A 14,568-nucleotide genomic window follows, 5' to 3' on the forward strand; every position below is an offset into this window, starting at 1 on the left:
TGCTATCTCTACACATCAACTGAAGCATTCACAATCGTTAGTAAAATAACACAATTAAACCGACAAAAGTGAATACCTAGCAGTCTTCAGCTACATAAATAAATCAACTGGTTAGAAATAAATCCTAACCTTAATTTATTACGAGTGCGCACTCTAAACTCATAAACGTTTATTAATTTAATATGCATTTTGCGGAATCACCCGCTATGGAATCACCCATGTACACACTAAATTAATGAAACGCCCAAAAAGGACAGGCGTCCCCATCAACTTCTCGCACAAAGAATCCTCTTTGCGTATGAGCCCCGGTCATCTAAGTTTACGGAATCCACCGTAAAACCTCACGGAATCCACCGTGGAATATGCCTCCTGGCATCAACCTTGTCTTATCTACTACACCAATATTTAGAGCATGGTAGGAAAGCTTCACACTCCACTTTCTCTTGCCTAGGGCTTGGTAAGAAAGGTTCTTTCAACATGCATAGTTAATTAATCCAATATCTAGTTTACTCTAACTTCTCTTGTGGAGTCTAACTACACCCATATATGTGGCCCAGTTTGCGAGAAAATATAAATTGTATCCAAAGATGCATATGCGATTGCGATATACCAATAGGGTTCTGATAGGGCAAGATTCCATTTAGGATATTGTCAAAGCTCAAAGAATGTCTGTTTTTGGAAGGACCCCTCCCAATGACCATCTTGTTCTTCTCTAGATTAGACTTATTCTTGAGGGTATCTACTATTTTTTATTCTAGAGGCCCTGGAAGCTCTAGAGCCATTAGTGCATCAACTAACGTCATTAACCACATCCTTCTAATGCGTCTACATAGCATTCTAATGTGTTCCTTATGAGTTTAATTTGATGTGCTCTCAGTATAATCTTTTGTAAAATCCTACAATCACTACTTTTCTGAGACAAATGCATCTGCATAAATTGTTTTAATTGTTTTAAATATTAAAAATTTTAAGCTAACATTTTGGATTTGGTCATATTTTAAATCTGTGGCTCAAATTTTACTCAATAGACATGCATTTAATAATGTGTACACCTGCCAATCTATTAATAATTCATGTTTCTTCAATTAAAACACTTGTTTGTCACCCTTTTTTTACTAATTTAATTCAAAGCTAGATTTTAGGAGCGGATTTTGAGCCATGCTTGAAGCATTTGAGGTCGTTTTGGAGCAAAAAGTGTCAGAGAAGCAGCAAAGACCAAATTTTCATGAAAAATCAAACGGCGGCAAATGGCTGAGTTGGAGTTTTCCTAGATGGATATTGATGTTAGGGATCCAATGCAAGTCTCGATTCTTCGATCGGAGGTCGTTTGACCCCCCATTTAATCCTCGCAAGGTTTGGCATTACAAAGCGGCTACTGGATCCGAGAGCCAAAAAATGCACGACAAAGACAAAGTTGATGGATTTTGATGCTCTGAACCCACCTGCCCAGAAGTATCTTGAATCGGAGTTTGTTTGCCCGCTCAAAATTGAAATATCCACTTGGGGACACTGTGAACACAGAAGATGAACATATTATTTTAAATAGTTCTAACCTTAGGCTTAATAAAAGCCTCAAACTAGTCAAAAAATTTGACGAACAGGCGAGGATGCAAAATTTTTTGTGCCCCTTCCAAAAATGCCTGATGATGCTTCAATCTTCACAATGAGAGAGAGAGAGAGAGAGAGAGAGAGAGAGAGAGAGAGAGAGAGAGAGAGAGAGAGAGAGAGAGAGAGAGAGAGAGAGAGAGAGAGAGAGAGATTCTCGACCTAGACAAAGAGAGGAAGGAGATGATTGCAATTTGACTGATTTTCATGGAGGATTAAGAAATTTGATTTTTTACTCTTTCTCTGTTCTCTCTCCTCCCTACTCTTTGCAGCTATTTGTATACATCAATTCAAGAGAGAAGGGGGAGGGTTGTGATGGAGAATGTGGACCAAACAATGGTGTCGGAGAGATGGAGGACGTAGATTAGGCTAAGAGACTATGTCAGCGGGAAAGAAGAAGTGTCAATGACCTCCCATCTATGAGATACGAGCCTTCGAATCGTGGTTTTTATGTGTAAGTGAGCGCTTCTTTTATTTTATGGAAAATGATTGAAGAAAATACTTGATTTTTCTTATTTCTAATTTTCCATGTTGCATTCTCTCTAAAATATGAAAAAAAACCAAAGAATGATATAATAATTTCTCGCAAAATACACAAAACTCGTAAGTTGAGGTTTTTATGGAAATGATGGAATCTGGGATTTTTGTTGAGTGTTTTGGGGTCATATGGGATAAAAAAGGATATGGAGATGATGCTGAGTGTCCTTGATCAGTAAGAACTCATAATGCTAAAATATCTCATTTTTATGAACAAATAAATGGAAAAAATAGAAAAAATAAGAGAAATTTTAGTTTTTATTCCTAAAAAACTAGAAAAAAATACATTTTATATTTGTGAGCATATGAAAAGGATGGAGCATAAGGATCAAGCCTTAGTCAATCCTTGTTTCCATGCTATAGTGTGTTTTTATCAATTTTTATATTGAAAATTACATGAAAATGAACTCTACAACTACCCAATGAATGCAAAACCCAACTGGTAGGGGAGGGGAGAGGGTTTGTGAAAGTGGTCAATTCCTGAAACTGTTGCAAATTATGATCTATTTGTCTATGCACAACATATAGGACGGATTATCGTTTGAATTAAGGAAACTAGTAGCACGAAGATATTACGTGCTAATCTATAGCAACATCGCACGTACGATTAGTCGGAAAATCATTGAAGGGTTGTTTTTGCACTTCACCTACCTAGTTTCTAATGATAAAATGCTTGAGCACAATGGTCATCCACATTTTCATTGAGCATAACATGGTATCAAACCTGGACGCATTGCAATTGTTTGCCAAATGTTAACCTACATGGAGTGTGTAAGGAAACCCGAGCTATAGAGTAGATGAACTGTTCCTTGGGGCAAGCTTGGCAAGGAAATATCAAATCTCTTGGATCGTTCAAAATATATAAGAGTGGAGATTTTTCGTGTCTTCTTTATGTTAGGGCATTGCATGGAGAGGCCAATCCTCTCAATGTAGGATAGCTGCAGTGGGGCCATGACATTTAGCTAGACGGGTTGCCTCCTATGTTTATACTATGTTGGTATACTATACGAAGATCTATGGGATCTCCCTATGAGGAGTAGGGAAGTGCAATCATTGGACTACGTTCTATTAAAAATACAATATCTCTAATAGTGAGTGATTGGGGTAGTGTGCCCTTGGACGCTCATGGCTGCGAGGTCGTGTGGAGTTGTCTTGTTAGTGTTAAAGAGACCCGGCTAGTGCCTATAGCCAGTGTCGGGCCCATTCTAGGTCTCGACAGGTGGTGCATTTTTCAGGAGTTTCCTATGAGTGGCGGTTTTTGTGTCTTGGGTTGATTGGGACCTATTCTCTAGTATATGCAAAAAATTAGTGAGCTAGACACAAGACTGTCAAGCGGAACTCCAAAAGCAATAAAAGGCTGAACGAGCTAGATGGTGGGCTAAGATAAATAGAAGATACTCTCCACAAAGGAGTGACCCGATATCTTTGCAAGGGTGGGGTGATAATAACCCTCGCTTGGCACACAATCCATTAGGGGGAGGAAGCTCTAGTTCTTACCCCCCTCCGATCAGTCCCTCCACTTCGAGTGGAGCTATAGTTCCACTTGTTCGAACCCCTGTAGCGAATCCAATTGTTACCATGGCCACACAACCTATTGTTATACTTGATGGAATGACGGATTTGCCAACTTTAGGTTCCCCCTACCCATCTTTAATGTGTTAGTCGTGGAAGAAGATGAGGAACTGTACAATAACGAAGTTGATGTTCAAATATTGGATTCAAGGTGAAGGGCATTTAATGATGTTTTTTAACATGACTCTCAAAGGAAGAGCTACCATATGGTATCACGACCTAAAGCTAGAACCATAACGACTATTGATCCATTTTTTGAAGCCTTTCGAAGGGATTTTTCCCTTGAAAGGGGTGGTCAATATTGGCTATATGTACTAAATGTGACACGTCAAGAGCCACATGAGGATATCCAAACATATACCAAGAAGTTAAAAGAGGTCTTTCGCAAATTTCAAGCCTCCATCCCTATCCCAGCAACTGCCCAACTACAATATTTTTTGCATGGTCTGGATTTCAACATTCATGTGCAATTGAGTAGTGTCACTTTGCCTAATGTAGACATTGCCATTAGATGAGCACGAGAAGTAGAATCCCAACTACAAGTGGCCTATGCCTCTCGAACCAATCTTAATATGGGTCTAGTTTTGGGAAATAATTTGGCATTGACCAATGACAATGGAAGTCAAGGGATAGCTATGACTAACTCAAATGTGAGAGGAAGCATGGTTCAAAATGTTCCTTTATTGCGAGCTTCTCCCAGTGTGACTATGCCTATGGCTAGTCAGATGACTCCACCAAATGTTGGAGGCCAAGTATCAAACCCTAACATTGTTCTTGTGAGTTAGAAACTCATGCTCAATCAAATTGTTAGGACAATGGAATGACGGATAGACGATCATGGCTATGAGTCAAGTGCATGGAATGTCCTTGGTGAAGCCCAAGTGAAGCACTACACTGACATGATTTCCGAACAATATAGACAAATAGCCATTGATGTTAATTTCCTTAAAAAACAATAGAGTCTGATAGGAAGTAGATGCCTTGAAAAGGGTCCACCCTCAAGGTTTAGTTGTAAATGGTGTGGCAGCTAGCACTATCCTAGAAATTGCCCAAACGTCAAATGTGATATTTGTGGAAGGTCTGGCCATTTAGCTGCCACATGTTGGAGTAAGATTAGCTCTCCAACAAGGTAGTAGATAGCTAGGTCTTGTTAACCATATTGGACAAAGGGAACAATCTTCAGCAATATGGTGGACCGAAACAAATACTTTAAAGAGGTAAGGCTACTGTAGAGGAGCTGCCTAATGGCAGTGGAGTTAGCCTCATTGAGGCTGTACAGGTTAATGGCACTGAAGCTTCTAATCTATGGGCCATTATAAGAGGTCAAAAGGGTAGAGAAGGCGACAAAGGTAATGTCAAGCCTATTGATGGAAACCCTAAATAGGACAACAAAGGGATGCAAGTCCTTAAACCAATATGGAAGGGGGACCGTTGAAACCCGTAGAGAGTAAAGCTAATGCCAAGAATGATAAAGAATTATCAAGGAGAAAGGAAAAAGCTAAGAAGGAAGCACCAAAGCTAGTTCAAAGACCAAAAGAGAGAATGGTCTAGCAAGAGAAGAGAGCTCTAGCGAATTATCATGAATTTGATTTGGCAATTCCTCTTTGTGACATTAAACCAGACGTGAATCTCTTACAGCTAATTAAGCTATCCAGGAGTGTGCAAGGAATTTAAAAAGATGCGTACTGGGGATATCGTGGAATCTTTGGGTATAGCAGGAGTAGGAGATGATTGGTGGGAGCATGCTGAAAAGCATTGCCCAAAGGTTGTAGCCTACATTGATGGAATACTAGTAGATCATGATATCGTAGATATATGATCATCTGTTAACATCATGAGTTCAAAATTGATGGAGAGGCTGGGTTTCGCAATTGAAAAAAATGCTTTCACAATTCTACGAATGGGTGATGACCGTTTAAGACAACCTGAAGGTTGTATTACCAAAGTCCTTGTGACTGTTGCGAGTGTGGATTACACTATGTACTTTAGGGCTCTTAGGTTCCTAGGATGGCCAATCTATCAAGTAGTGTTAGGAAGGCCATGGATCTTGTGATCTGATTGTCAAGTGGATATACTTGCTGGTCGATTAATATTTGGTAGAGGTGCCAATCATGTGGTAGTAAATGCATTCCTTGAGTCTCCTCAAAGTGAGAGAGCTCCTCTATCCTCTACATAATTAGAAATAGTAGAAGATATATCTGTTAGTGAAATGTCATCGAGTGATGAATCTAAATAAGGGTCCACTACAGAGGACATATATTAAATAACTTTGAATGAGCCAATAGATCAATAGGGTATTATCGAAGGTTCATAAATGCCATGCTAGAAAGAACGTTGCCACTAATGAATCTATTATCCTTTAGCTATTATTTGAATGGAGTGACCCTCTTGTAAGGTATCTTTTGATGATGTGAAATAGGAGCAAGTGAAAGCACCAATTTTAAAAGCACCTAAAAGGGGTGAAGTATTCTTCATATTTTCAGCAGAGCTACCATGCATAGTATCAATTACTATTTATCCCAAATTTTGGGAGGAAAACTGGTATCATCTGATTGCCTTTTCTAGTCAAAAGGTGGGCATATCAGAAATCAACTACATATACATGGACAAGTTGTGCCTTGCAATGGTGCTTGGACTAAAAAATTCACGCACTACATTCTCTATGAGAAGGTAGTTTTCTATATGAAGGGGCTTAGATTGCTTGGTGATTCTTTTTAGTGTTTTAATGCTTAATTTCCTTAGGCTAAAAGGGCCGTTTGAATGCTTTATTTTCTTAAGCCATGAGGGCCGGTTTTGTTAGGTATGAATTGTTATATTTCTTTAGGCCAAGAGGGCCATATGCCTATTTGGTCCAGGTACGTTTAATGGTTTTCTGTTTTAGTGATTGTATCACACAGGTTGGACAAAGTCACTCGAGGGAGCCTTTGTTGTGGAGGAGCTTCTTGTGGCCATTCTAAGTGGTTTTTTCTCCTTTCTCAGTCTTTTTTCCTTAAGTAGATAATGTTATATGTGTATGTGGGGGTTATTTTCTTTTCAGTTGTTGGGGACCGGCAATGAAGACATGAAGTCCCAGGTTTGTTTAGGGTAGGTTTATTCAAGGAAGATTTGAGTAGTCATCTACCTCCTGTTTAGACATTGTCAGGCATTAAAAGATCTATTTTAGGGGGTAGTCCTTGTGACCCTATCTTTCCTGCTTACTAGGTAGTTGTCCTAGGAGTCCCTGTTAGTGTGAGGTAGTTAGAGAAGCCTGCCTAACTATCAAAGAAGAGAAAGTTCTAAATATATCTGAAAATAAAAATGACTAAGGTGTGTAAAAAGGGGTTCTAATCCCTCAATCAGAAAAGGAAAAGAAAAAGGAAGAAACTTCATATAAGTACTTGATTATCACCTTGCAGAGGCCTAGTAGGTTTGTGGGAATGCATTTGACTTGGGGTCTTGTCGACCTTGGGGCCTTGGGCCAACCTGGTCAAGGTCCCACGTCAAGGCTAACCCAGGGTTGATGCCTTGTCTTCCTAGGGGTAGTAGCTAGCCGAAAATATAAGAAAGGAAGGTTGGATTGAAAATAAAAGTGAGTGTTAACCCGAGTCAAGATGGCAAAAAATGAAGGAAAAAGCAGAAAAAAGCATGGAAAAAGAGCAAAGACACGCAGGCGACTGCTAAAACTAAGCCTGGACAAAAAGCGCAATTTCAAATGAAAGGGGCCTCAAAAACTTGGAAAACTCTTGTAAAAGAGCGCTAGGCTCCCTCCTATGCCAATTGTAAAATATTAGATGGGTGTAGGCTAAAGGCATAATGCTAGAAGAGTAAAATGGAAAAAGGACCTTGCCACAATGGTCGGTCATGTAAAAAAGGGGATCGGTGCACATGGGATTTTAGGGCTTGTATATAAAGTTCAAAAAAATGAATGGAAGCTCATTCTTTGGTGTGTGGCTAACAAGAGCTCTTATCTTCTTCTCTTCTTCTCTTCCCTCTTGCTTGTGTGTGCTCTTGAGAGAGGGAGTGTGAGAGTGTGAGGGAGTGAATGTGTGGGAGTGAGGGATCAAGAGGGTGAAGCTCTTCACCATCTCCTCTTCTCTTCTTTTCTCTTTTCTCACGCGCGTAGCTATGGAGGCTGGAGCTTGGTGATGGAGGAAGCTTGAGGATACTTGAGCTTGCATCAAGAATCGTGGAGCTACCGAGGTGTGTGAGAGAGGAGGCTACTCACATAGACATCAAGGTAAGCTCACTACATTCGTAGGATCGACGGCGCGTCAACTAGGTGAGAGATAGCCATTAGAGCTCACTTGAAACGCTTGAAGCAATAAGCAGTCCGTGGGTCTTGGCAGTTGAGCGTGAGGTCCCTCTACATTTTGGTTCCGTTGCCGGGACAAACAGATTCAAGCTTGAACACTTGCGCCCCTCATATTGAGCATCGAAGCAGGGGATTCATCCCCGAAACGGAGCTTGAGATAGGTAGGAAGTTTGGGTGTTCTTGATCTTCAAAGACAAGTAAGTATTTTGAGACATTTTGTGTGTTTGATGATTGGAAAACATGGAGAAATTATTTCAGTTTTTTGCTTTTGATTCTTGTTGCATTTAGAGTAGGCTAACATTAGGAAATTGCACCCGAGAGGCATAGGGTTTGCTACTGTAAAACAGGGAAAAAATCAGATAAAACAAGTGGAAAATGGAGGAAATGCTTATTTGAATGTATAGGAATTGCAAGGAGAGTGATCGGTAACATCCGGGTAATGTCGAGCAGGGGTATAAGTTCTTGGAGGGCAAGGAAATCCTCATTTGCAACTAGTTGAGAGTGAGAGAGAGAGAGAGAGAGAGAGAGAGAGAGAGAGAGAGAGAGAGAGAGAGAGAGAGAGAGCTTGGGTAACACATTTCAATCGATCAATGTGAGGAGTTACATTGCTATCGGCGATCCCCAGGTATATAGATCTCTTTCCCATCACTCCAGCATCATTCTTGTTGAATCTTACAGCTTTTAATAATCAATACCTTAAGATTTTGACGATTTCATGCTCAAAAGTGCGTTCGGGTTGTTGAGATGACAAGCTCAACACATGCGGACATTGATGATGGACCGCCTGGTTAGATGGGTCCACACATCTACACTTAGCACGTCAGTGGTCATTATGACTCTCACATGGCCACTAACTCATTACTTATTATATTCAGGTTGCTACACTTATTTACAAACAACTGGCATAGTTATAGCGCCAGTCGACTAGTGTAGTCGGTTATGCATTGTTTAACTTGGTAGGCCACTTTTCTTTATGTTGTATCTTATCTATACTTTGTGTACATTGTAAAGTGTGTGGAAGAAGAAGAAGAAACCAGCAAGAAAACGTTTTTTCCTCCATCTCTCTTCTTGTCTCTTGAGTGAGCTTCTCCTTGTGCATTCTGTGTGTGCTCGGCACAGTATCTTGAGCAAGTCCCCCCACCACGCGATTCTTGACATGGTATCAAAGCCTCACCACTGAGAGAGGTTGATTTTGAAGGCTGAAGTGAAGGAGAAGAAGTAAGGTTCGAGCAAGCAAGCCACGGGTAAGAAGCTCTCCCATCCTTCCACTCTTTCTCTTGGATAGTGCCTATGGAGGCACCGGAAGCAGGGCATAGCAAAAATCTCAGATTGCAGTGAGATTTGGTGTGCGCGAAGAGCATTGTGTATTCTCCAAATGAACCTTGTAGGGCTTTCCCGCAGTTATTTTGGGCATCTGAGGCCGTTTCAGGTCCCGTTTTAGAGCCGTAAGGTTGCGGACATCAGTTTCAGGGTACACTGTGATTTCGGTTGTTTTGACCGAAAGTGGGTGCACAGGTTACAGATTACGAATCTATAATTCTTGAAGTGTTTGCAAGAAGCAAACATAAGGTTTATCTGCAAACAGGTTGCAGAGTACATGTATTGTTGAGCAGGCAGTGAAAAAGACTGTCTTGTATATTGCTATGCACCACAGATCGAGTTTTGCAGAAGATTTGCTTGTTGTTTGGTATTAGTTTTGTGATAATGGCAGAGAACAGTGGAAGCCCCATCATTGAGAAGCTCGACAAGAACAAGTACCCTTCATGGAAGTTCCATGTCACGAACTTATTGGAAAAGGCCTCTATGAGTTTGTTTCAGGTGAAGAAAAGGAGCCAAAGGTGAGTGATCCTCCAAGAGACAAAGGCACGGAAGGAATGGAATGCAAAAGACAAGAAGGTCATGTATTGATTGTCTGTAGTAATTGACAATAATATGCTGGGACATATCAGAAATGCAAAGAATTCATATGTAGCTTGGACCATACTTGAAAGTATGTTTTCCGTAAATACAAAGGCATGAAAGATTCAACTCAAGCTGGGACATATCGTCTACTTGGGTGGACTTAACAATGAAAAGGCTTGGAAGTCTTTTGTAACTTCCTTATATGTCAGAAAGCCATTTCCAGATTTTGATGAGTTGGTCTCCCTTATGATCATTGAAGAGATCAACATGTAGAGTGAGACATTTGAAAGAAATGGTGAACAGGTCCAAGCTTTCTACTCCAATTCAGGAAGGGTACGTGGCAGGTTCTCTTCAAGAGGCCGTGGTATAGGACGTGGTAGTGACAACCAGCAAAACAGATTGAATCAGCAATTTGGAGATATGCAGGTTTCAGGAGGTCATGGTAACTTTAGAGGCAGGGGGAGCTTTAGAGGAAGAGGTGGATGGCAGAGCAGAGGTTCTAACAACTCTGGTATTGTGTATCACTATTGTGGCAAAACAGGTCATATTGTAGCCCAATGTCATGCTAAGAAAGATAATATTCGCAGTGGTAAGTTGCAGCAAGGAAACTAAGCATCGTCTTCACGACAGAATGAAGACAAAAATGAACGTATGTTTGTTATGCAGCATATGCTAAATGCTGTTACAGGAAAGGGAACACATGATGATGTTTGGTATGTTGATTCAATTTCATCCAATCATATGACCAGCCATGCAAAATGGTTTGGAGAGATGCAAAATTTACAAAATACAGGTTATGTGCAGATGGGTGATGATTCATGCCACCCAATTTTACATATTGGAAAAGTTCCCTTGTCCTTGCATGATGGTAAGACAAAGAGTCTTTCAGATGTATTACATGTGCCATCTATTACAAAGAACTTGGTGTCAGTCGGTCAAATGGTAGAGCAAGGGCTGCAAGTCAGATTTAATGTAAAGGGCTGCTTTGTAGAAGACTTCAATGACAAGTGTAGGTTGGTAGCAAAGGGAAGTAGAGTTGGACGTATGTTTACTCTGGATGCTGGAATTCCTACTATGAATGCTACTATGTATGCTAAAGGAAAATGTGTTGTTGCAGATATTGAAATTTGGCACAAACGCATTGGACATGCAAATGTACAAAGGCTGAAATTAATGCAGTCCAAAGGGTTGGTTACAGGTTGGCCTACATTTAGAGTTGCAAAATTTCATAAGGTATGCAAAGCATGTTAGTTTGGTAAGCAGGCAAGACAACCCTTTTCACATGACAGAGATGTAAGCAAAAATATCATTGTTGTTGTGCATACAAACATTTGGGGGCCTACACAAAATGTATCTCTTGGAGGCAGTTCATACTTTGTCACATTCAATGATGATTGTTCTAGAAAGCTATGGGTATATTTTATGAAGGAAAAAAGTGAAGCGTTTGAGCACTTTAGAACTTTCAAGGTTGTAGTTGAACGAGAAACAGGCTTGAAAATAAAGTGCTTGAGGTCAGATGGAGGGGAAGAATACTCTCAAATGAGTTCAGTGATTTTCCGAGGTCTCATGGGATAAAGAGACAATTCACATGTAGATATACCCCACAGCAAAATGGGATTGTAGAAAGGAAAAACAAGCATATTGCAGAAGTTGCATGCGCCTTGATGGTTGACTGAAAAGAATATGCCTAAGCATTTTTGGTCTGAGGCTATTCATACTGCTGTTTATATTATGAACAGAACTCCCACAGTTGCAGTTCATGGGATGACTCCTTAAGAATGTTTTGCAGGTAAGAAGCCTGATGTCTCACACTTGAATGTGTTTGGTTGCATTGCATATGTTCATGTGCCAGATGAGTTGCGAAAGAAACTGGATCCAAAGGCTGAAAAGTGTGTCTTTATTGGATACTCTTTACAGCAAAAAGGGTATCGCTGTTATAACCCTGTCACATGTAAGTTCAGAGTGAGCAGGGATGTCATATTTGATGAAATGAGCAGTTGGTATGCATCTAGTGGTGATGCATTAGATGATGATGATGATCATGACACTCATGTGCAGGCTGAAAAGCAAGAGTCACGGACTCTTAATGGACCAGAGACATCATCTGGTAGTCCTTGGTCTAGGAGACTAAGGAGTACCTCTACATCTTCAAGTGCATCTAGTAGCACTACAAGTAAATACAAAGGAAAGAATAAAGTGTCAGAAGGCATTGATGCAGTTCTTGATGGAGACTCCAGTGGCGGAGAGAGCTTGGATGATGAGCTTGGCATTCCCTCAGTGAGGACACCAGGTGTACAGAGAACTCATAATAATGTAAAGGCTCCATTGAGTGATCCGGTGGTATGCAGATCTAGCAGGGTCAGATACCCTATTAAAAGATTTGGTTTTGAAGGTTATGCAGCTCACCATTATGCTTATATGGTGAAACTAGTTGAGGACATTGAGCCCACGTGTTTTGAGGATGTTGTTGGTCATACTCATTGGGATGCAACAATGGATGAGGAGATGGCTACATTAGAGGCCAATAAGACTTGGGATCTAGTATCATTGCTGAAGGGCAAGAAAGCTATTGGATATAAGTGGGTTTATAAGATTAAGCACAATGCAGATGGTTCTATTAGTAGGTACAAAGCTAGGCTGGTTGCAAAAGGCTATGCCCAGACATATGGTATAGATTATGATGAAACCTTCAGTCCAGTTGCTAGGATGGCAACTGTTAGATGTGTGATTGCTTTGGTAGTAGCCAAAGGTTGAAGGTTGCAGCAAATGGATGTGAAGAATGCCTTCCTTGCATGGTGATTTAGAGGAAGAAGTGTATATGGATCAGCTAGCAGGTTATGAAGATTTAGAGCATCCCACATATATGTGCAGGTTGAAGAAGGCGCTCTATGGGCTCAAGCAAGCACCTAGAGCATGGTCTGACAAGATCAGAGAGTATCTTGTCAATATTGGCTTTTATGTTTCTGATGCTGATCACTCACTTTATGTGAGAAAGGGAGATGCAGGTTTGGTCATCATAGTCATCTATGTGGATGATTTGATTATTACATGTGATAGAAATAGTGGGACTGCTGAAGTCAAGGATTTTTTGAAGAAGAAGTTTGAGATGAAGGATTTAGGTGAGCTAAGGTATTTCCTTGGCATTGAGGTGATCAGATGTGATGATGGTATATGGCTGTCCCAAAGACAGTATGGCTTGGATATGTTGTCCGAGTATGGTATGACAGCATGCAAACCACTTTCAGTCCCATTGGAGCAGAATGTAAAGTTGAGTGCTGATGTTGGGGATGAGATAGAAGACCCTACTATGTTCAGGAGGATAGTGGGGAGTTTGATCTACATGACCATTACAAGGCCAGACTTGAGCTACGCTGTTGGTCTTGTGAGTCAGTTTATGCAAGTACCTCGAAAGACACATTTGGATGCAGTCAAATGCATATTGAGATATGTGAAGTCCACATTACATTATTGACTTTTCTATGAGGCAGGTACAGATGTAAAGGTTTTTGGATACACAGATGCAGATTGGGATGGTAGTATGTCTAATAGAAGATCTACCAGCGGATACATGTTCTCTCTTGGTAGTGCAGTAGTTGCTTGGAGCAGCAAAAAGCAATCTATAGTTGCTTTGTCGAGTACAGAGGCTGAGTATAGAGGTGCTGTTGTTACAGCATGTGAGGTAGTATGGCTACAAAAGTTAATGGCTGATTTGGATGTATAGGTGGAAGGTCCACTTGTCATTTATTATGACAACATGAGCAGTATACAGTTGGCTAGGAACCCTGTGTTCCATGCCAAGAAAAAACGTATTGAGGTACACTACCACTTTGTGAGAGAGAAGGTATTAGCAGGTGAGATTGACTTGGTGTATGTCAGCACACTGGATCAGATGGCTGACATCTTCACGAAGGCATTGGGTATAGAGAAGCTTCAAAATTTTGGAAGCTTACTTGGAGTTGTAGAGATGTAGTTGAGCTTGAGGGGGAGTGTTGAGATGACAAGCTCAACACATGCAGACATTGATGATGGACTACTTGGTTAGATGGGTCCACACATCTACACTTAGCACGTCAGTGGTCATTATGACTCTCACATGGCCACTGACTCATTACCTATTATATTCAGGTTGTTACACCTATTTACAGTTGGCATAGTTATAGCGCCAGTCAACTAGTGTAGTCGGTTATGCATTGTTTGACTTAGTAGGCCACTTTCCTTTATGTTGTATCTTATCTATACTTTGTGTACATTGTAAAGTGTGTGAAAGAAGAAGAAGAAACCATCAAAAAACGTTTTGGCCTCCATCTCTCTTCTTGTCTCTTGAATGAGCTTCTTCTTGTGCATTTTGTGTGTATTCGGTGCAGCATCTTGAGCAAGTCCCCCCACCATGCGATTCTTGACACAGATCGGCGGGATCGAACATCCGATCTAGTGTCTGATTCTGAGAATCGGATGCTCGGACAACCGTCCGAGCGTATCAGATCATCTTGTCCGATTGGACCACTTGGACCAACCCATCCGATCGGATGCCTCGTCCGATTGAGGCAATCCCCCTGTCCAATTCCTAGAATTGGACCCATGGATTAGGACACATCAGCAATCGGACCACCCACCTGTCCGATCAGACCACTTGTCCGATTTTCCAAAATCGAACACTTGAC

Source organism: Lygodium microphyllum, chromosome 8 (genome assembly GCF_053477565.2).
Source record: "Lygodium microphyllum isolate KBCC chromosome 8, Lygodium_microphyllum_v1.1.10, whole genome shotgun sequence".
Lineage (NCBI taxonomy): Eukaryota > Viridiplantae > Streptophyta > Polypodiopsida > Schizaeales > Lygodiaceae > Lygodium > Lygodium microphyllum.